We start from the raw sequence: 6,866 nt of genomic DNA, 5'->3' as shown, positions 1-6,866 counted from the left end.
CCAAAACTACAGTGTGTCAGCCCCGTTTCATCATTTTCTGTTCACTTTTTCAAAGCACGATCCCTTTTTTCTCCTCTTCTTGCTCCCCTCTCCAAGCCACACTGAAGCCATTTGCACAGGCACTGATCTGATCTAGGCCCACAGAAAAATCGAGCTTTTGGATTAATATTGCAGATGATACATTTAACATCAGTCTTCAGCAATCCAGTGTGATTGTAGCTACTTGTAAGAAAATATGTTACTTTCAATATCAACTCATGAATCCTTCTGTATTTTTTTTTCGTTTACTCTATTTCTCACTTTATCAGATGTACTGAGAGAGAAAACTGGAGCTTCCTTCAATCATACTTTCTCATGCAGTGTCGCTTTGATAAGGCGAGAGGATATCAAGATCCGAAAGAAAAGTGTCTGGCAGTAAACAGAATGACTCTGGCTCTAACAGCCGTTTCTTAGCTTCATTCTTAATCAAAGTTTATTCGGTGCCTGCAATCTATACTAATCGACTGTCCTCTACATAGGTATGAACAGAGAGATCATGAGGAAGTGTGTTGAGAGTTTTTACAAATATGACTAAAGCTTATACATGAACTGAAGCTGTGATAAAGAAAAAAAGTGGATCACTTTGTCATTGTCTTGCAGCAAGAATATATAATTTGACAAGATATACAGACTTAATCAGACTATCTATAACTGACTGAAACTTTAGTCTTTTGCCAAGGGGTGTTACACCGATGAAGTGTCAGAAATACAAATACAGTAATACAATAAAAAGGCCTCGTGAAGACAATGGCAGAAAAAAAAGGAAAGAAAAAAACCTAAAACATAATAAAAAGCTTGCTTACAGTGCAGAGTAACGAAATGTAGCAAAATGCAATAACTATGTTGTTAATTTACTGTTTGGTACATGCAGCCAAAGAGCAACAGGACACAAATGAACAAAAACTGTGATATAGTTATATAATCAAATTTTTCAAACATTGTCAATGTCAAGCAATAAAATAGTGGTATGTTATGTGTTCATTGTGAACATCTTAGCTTTTAGCTGAAAGTCGCAATAACCCTACAAAAAGCCTCACAGACCTACTACCACAAAAATGGACTGTAATTTTGTTGAAGATCATTTCATATTGTTTATTCCTTCAGCGTTGTTGGTTACAGTATCATTTCAGTAATTTATTTAACCAACTAAAATTCCTCGGTGAAGATTACAGGAAGATAGTGCCATTACTACAATCACACAAAACTATCCATCCATTTTCATCCGCTTATCCAATTCAGGGTCATTGGGGGGCTGGATCCTATCCCGGCTGGCATAGGACGAGATACACCCTGGAGAGGGTATCAGTATGTCACAGGGCGAACACAAAGAGGCAGACAACTGTTCACACTCACACCAATGGGGGTATTTGGAATCATTAATTAACTGAAACCCACTAACCGCACATCCTTGGACTCTGGGAAGAAGCCAAGTACCTGTAGAGAATCCATGGAGCATGGGAAGAACGTGCAAATGTCACAAAGTAGAAATTTGCATTTGTCTTTATAATTGGTTTTATTCTGATTTCAGTGTTTATTTTTGTGTGTAGTTTTTATGTGCATGATTTTATTCAGATACTTGTATTGCATGCGTTTAGTGTTTTATATGACAGTGTTGTAATCCACTGTGGACTGGCTGGGCTAATTGGCTACCAGGCACTTGTTAAGGCCCTGATAGGCGCTGAGGTGGCCTATCAGCTAGTGAAAGGACCTGTTTAATGAAAGCTGGTTGAGCACAGCTGCATTGAGCTGCGGTGCTGCATTGAGCTGCAGCCGCAAGGTGGTTGGTGCCTGTCGTGCTGGTAATTCCCGAACCAAATGGTGGACACCAGAGGTGAAGGGAGCCACCAGGCTGAAGAAGGAGTCCTATCGGGCTTGGTTAGCCTGTGGGACTTCGGAGGCAGCTGACAGGTACCGACAGGCCAAGCGGAATGCGGCTCGGGCAGTGGCTGAAGCAAAAACTTGGGTGTGGGAGGAGTTCGGAGAGGCCATGGAAAAAGACTTTCGGACTACCTTGAAGAGATTCTGGCAAACCGTCAGGCGTCTCAGGAGGGGAAAGCGGTGCTCTAGCTGCACTGTGTATAGTGCTGGCGGAGCGCTGAAAATTGTAGGGCGGTGGAAGGAATACTTCAAGGACCTCCTTAATCCCACTGACATGTCTTCCGAGGAGGAAGCAGAGTCTGGGGATGAGGGGAATGACCCGCCAATTTTCGGGGGGCGAGGTCACTGAGGCAGCTAAACAACTCCTTGGTGGCAGAGCCCCTGGTGTTGATGAGGTCCACCCCGAGTTCCTGAAGGCTCTGTACATTGTAGGGCTATCCTGGTTGACACGCCTCTACAATGTTGCGTGGAGATCAGGGGCAGTACCCCTGGACTGGCAGACCAGGGTAGTGGTCCCCATCTTTAAGAAGGGAGACCGGAGGGTGTGTTCCAACTGGGAAAGTCTATGCCAGGTTCCTGGAAAGGAGAGTTCGTCCGCTAGTCGAACCTCAGATACAGGAGGAATAATTGCGGTTTTCGTCCTGGTCGCGGAACACCGGACCAGCTCTTTATCCTCTCAAGGATACTTGAGGGTGCATGGGAGTTTGCCCAACCAGTCTACATGTGTTTTGTGGACTTGGAGAAGTCATTCGACTGTGTCCCTCGGGGTGTCCTGTGGGAGGTGCTACGGAAGTATGGGATGTCTGGCCCATTGCTACGGGCCATTCAATCCCTATACAACCGTTGCAAGAGCTTGGGTTGCAGTCGGACTCGTTCCCGGTGGGTGATGGGCTCCGCCAGGGCTGCACTTTGTCACTGATTCTGTTCATAATTTTCATGGACAGGATTTTTAGGTGCAGCCAAGTGGTGGAGGGCTTACACTTCGGTGGCCTCAGAATCTCATCTCTGCTTTTCGTGGATGCTGTGGTTCTGTTGGCTTCATTGGGTGATGGTCTCCAGCTCGCACTGGAATAGTTCGCAGCCAAGTGTGAAGCAGTGGGAATGAGGATCAGCACCTCCAAATCTGAGGCCATGGTTCTCAGCCGGAAAAGGGTGGAGTGCCCACTCCGGGTCGGGGATGAGTTCTTGCCCCAAGTGGAGGAGTTCAAGTATCTCGGGGTCTTGTTCGTGAGTGATGGGAGCCGGAGATCGACAGACGGATTGGTGATGCGGACGCTGCACCGGTCCGTCGTGGTGAAGAGAGAGCTGAGTGTAAAAGCAAAGCTCTCAATTCACCGGTCGATCTACGTCCCCACCCTCACCTATGGCCACGAGCTGTTGGTAGTGACCGAAAGAACGAGATCAAGGATACAAGCGGCGGAGATGAGCTTCCTCCGAAGGGTGGCTGGCCTCTCCCTTAGAGATAGGGTGAGAAGTTCAGCCATCTGGGAGGGGCTCAGAGTAGAGCCGCTGCTCCTCCACATCGAAAGAAGCCTGCTGAGGTGGTTCGGGCATCTGACAAGGATGCCTCCTGGGTGAGGTGTTCTGGGAATGTAAAGTAAAGTAAAATTTTTATTTGTATAGCACCTTTCAAGACAAAAATCACAAAGTGCTTCACAGAAAAACTAAAACATAAAAATAGAAATCAACCAAAAGCAAGTTTAAAAAGATAGGTTTTTTAAACCACTGAGTCCACAGATCTCAGGCTTAAAGGAAGGGAGTTCCAGAGTCTGGGGGCCACAGTTAAAAACGCTCTATCGCCTTGTGTTTTCAGCCTTGTATGTTGGACGACCAGCAAGCCCTGATCACATGACCTCAGGGACCTGCTGGGGATGTACTGATGTAAAAGATCTCTGATATAGGTTGGTGCTTGTCCATGCAGAGCCCTGAATGTCAAAGTCAAAATCTTGAATTGGATTCTGAATTTTATGGGGAGCCAGTGCAACTGGATCAGCAGGGTTGTAATGTGGGAGTATTTAGAAGATTTGGTCAGGAGCTTTGCAGCAGCATTCTGAACAACTTGCAAATGATCCACAGAGGCTTTACTTAAACAAGTGAACAAAGAATTGCAATAATCCAAAAAAAATCAATAATCCAAACGAGATGAGCACAAACAAGGACTTCAGTTTTCTCCTGATTTAGCTGAAGAAAGTTATGAGCCATCCATCCATCCCCAAGTGGAATCTAAGCACCTATGCAAAATCAGTAGTTTGGAAACATCTTGGGGCTTAAAGGAGATATACAACTGAATATCATCTGCATAGCAGTAATAAGAAATATCTTTAAAAGTGCTCAATAAGTGCTGAAGAGGGAGTATATACAGCAAAAACAATAAAGGCCCCAAAACAGAGCCCTGTGGCACACCATTTTCAAGAGAAGTAGAAGAGGCCCTGTATTTAGAATTAGTGATGGAAAAAGATCGTTCACACAGATAAGATGCCAACCAGTCCAAAGCAGACCCTGATATACCCACCCAATGTCTCAGCCTATCTAGTAAAATGTGATGGTCAACAGTATCAAAGGCAGAGGTCAGGTCCAACATCAGCAGGACAGAGCATTGTCCTGCACCATAATTCATCAGGATGTCACTGGAGACTCTAATAAGTGCAGTTTCAGTAGAGTGTGCTCTACGAAAACCAGACTGGAATATATCCAGAATGCTGTATTTATCTAGAACAGCTATAAGCTGCTTAGCAACAACCTTTTCTAAAATCTTAGCAATGAATGGTAATTTTGAAATTGGTCTGTAGCTGCTAAGAAGAGAAGCGTCAAGCTTAGGTTTTTTAACAGAGGGTGAATGACAATAAACAGGGACCTGACCAGAAACCAGTGAAGTATTGTTAATTGTAAGCACACTGGGACCGATAGACTGAAAGACATTTTTAAACAAAGATCCAGGTAAAATATCAAGAGAGCAGGAGGACGCTTTCATCGAATTAACTAATTTGACCAGCTCAGGTAAGGACACAGGTAAAAATCTTTCTAAAATAACAGGCCTAGGATGGGTTGGAGCAGACAAGAAAGACACAAAAGGAGAGATATTGTTCCTGATATTACTAACTTTTTCAACAAAGAAAGAAAGAAAATTTTCACAATCTTCATTCGAGGTAATTGAAACAGCAGGTGGAGCAGGAACAACAATATCACTAATGGTGTCAAAAAGTACCTTGGGGTTACCTCTGCTCTTTGATACAAGGTCTGAGAAATAGGCAGCTAATCTGGTTTTTACAGGACAAATATTGTCTAAAATAGAGAGACAAGAGTTATTAAAAAGATTTGTTAGTAAATCAACATCATTATAAGGAGGTAAAACAGACACATGCTGTGTAAAATGGAAAGAGTCCATGAGGCTAAGAAAACCTCTAGCAAAGGGGTCAGAGTCATCATCAATGTGTATATTAAAATTCCCGACTATAGCCAGTCTGGACAGCTTCAAAGTGGAGGATAAGAAGTTACTAAAATCCTTTAAAAACAGGCTATTAATGCCAGGTAGGTGATATACTACATCACAATGAAGCGAATCTTTATTTCCAACTCTAACCAGCTGTAGTTCAAACAATGAAAAGTGTCCGACCATTACTGAATGACAGTGAAACTGGTTTCCAAACACTGCAGCGAGACATCCTCCACGACTGGACGTCCGAAGCTGGCCGACGAAGGAATACCCACTCGGGCAAAGTTCGAAACTGAGGGTTTGATCTGCGACGTCTGTAAATTCCACTCACCGTGGGGATGAAGCACCAAACACCCGGAGAGTCTGGATGAACACTCCTTAGGTAGCACCACCTCGTAGATCAAGGTACAGCTAATCCCCGCTTCCAGAGCAGTCTGAGTCTCACCTGGACACCTGCTCTTTTGCCTCTCTTCCTACGTGAATTGCGTGGACTCAGAAGGGCACCATAGATGACGCCTGACGAAGATCCACGCACCGGTGTCGGCAGCAGAGGATGGAAAACACCGTCACAGGAGAATGAGGTATCTTGACCCAACATAGAAGATTGGATGGACAACAGCGCCAGGCGATCATAGACTGAAGCAGCCAACACATCAGTGACAAGAAGCGATAACAAAAGGGCAGAGAAAAACAGCACAGAAAAATTACGACCAGCAGCGGCAAAGCCAGACACAGGCGCCATCGTACCGGAAGCATGTCCCACCGGGAGGAGGCCCCGGGGCAGACCCAGAACACGCTGGAGAGATTATATCTCTCAGCTTGCCTGGGAACGCCTTGGTGTTCCCCCGGATAAGCTAGAGGAAGTGGCTGGGGAGAGGGAGGTCTGGGCTTCTCTGCCTAGGCTGCTGCCCCCGCGACCTGGCCCCGGATAAAGCGGAAGAGGATGGATGGATGGATGGATGGATGGATGGATGGATGGATGGATGGTTGAGCACAGAGACAGAGGAGGCCCAGACATGAAGAGGAGGAACACGTAGAAGCCAGGCGTTGGAAAGATTGTGCTGCCCGATTGTCAGGAAAGGACCGAGCAGCGTAACGTGGCAACTCAGTTCGGAACAGTGGGAAATAATGCATTTGACTGTGGGGGATTTTACTGCACAAAGAGCACATTGTATTTTACCAGCTTTAGAATGATGTTTATTGCACAAATTTCCCCGCCGTGGGATCAATAAAGTCTTATCTAGTCTTGGTGGGAATCTTGGCATACTGAGAACATTTTATTGTATACGTTTTGTTTTTAAGAAGTTTGTTTTTATTCCTGCTGTCCGCCTTGGGGAATAAACTTTTTCTGATTGGCCCTGTAGCATCTCTGGGCCCTGGGTTTCTGATTCACTTGCTCCCCCCTTTTATTTGAAGAACCCCCTATTATGACATTCTGGCGCACCAGCTTTAGTGTCTACACAAACTCCACACATAAAGGCTTCAATGTGGTCGATTTTCTTGCTGTGAGACAACA

This window comes from Astatotilapia calliptera, chromosome 6 (genome assembly GCF_900246225.1).
Source record: "Astatotilapia calliptera chromosome 6, fAstCal1.2, whole genome shotgun sequence".
Lineage (NCBI taxonomy): Eukaryota > Metazoa > Chordata > Actinopteri > Cichliformes > Cichlidae > Astatotilapia > Astatotilapia calliptera.
Note: the sequence above shows the minus strand (reverse complement) of the source record.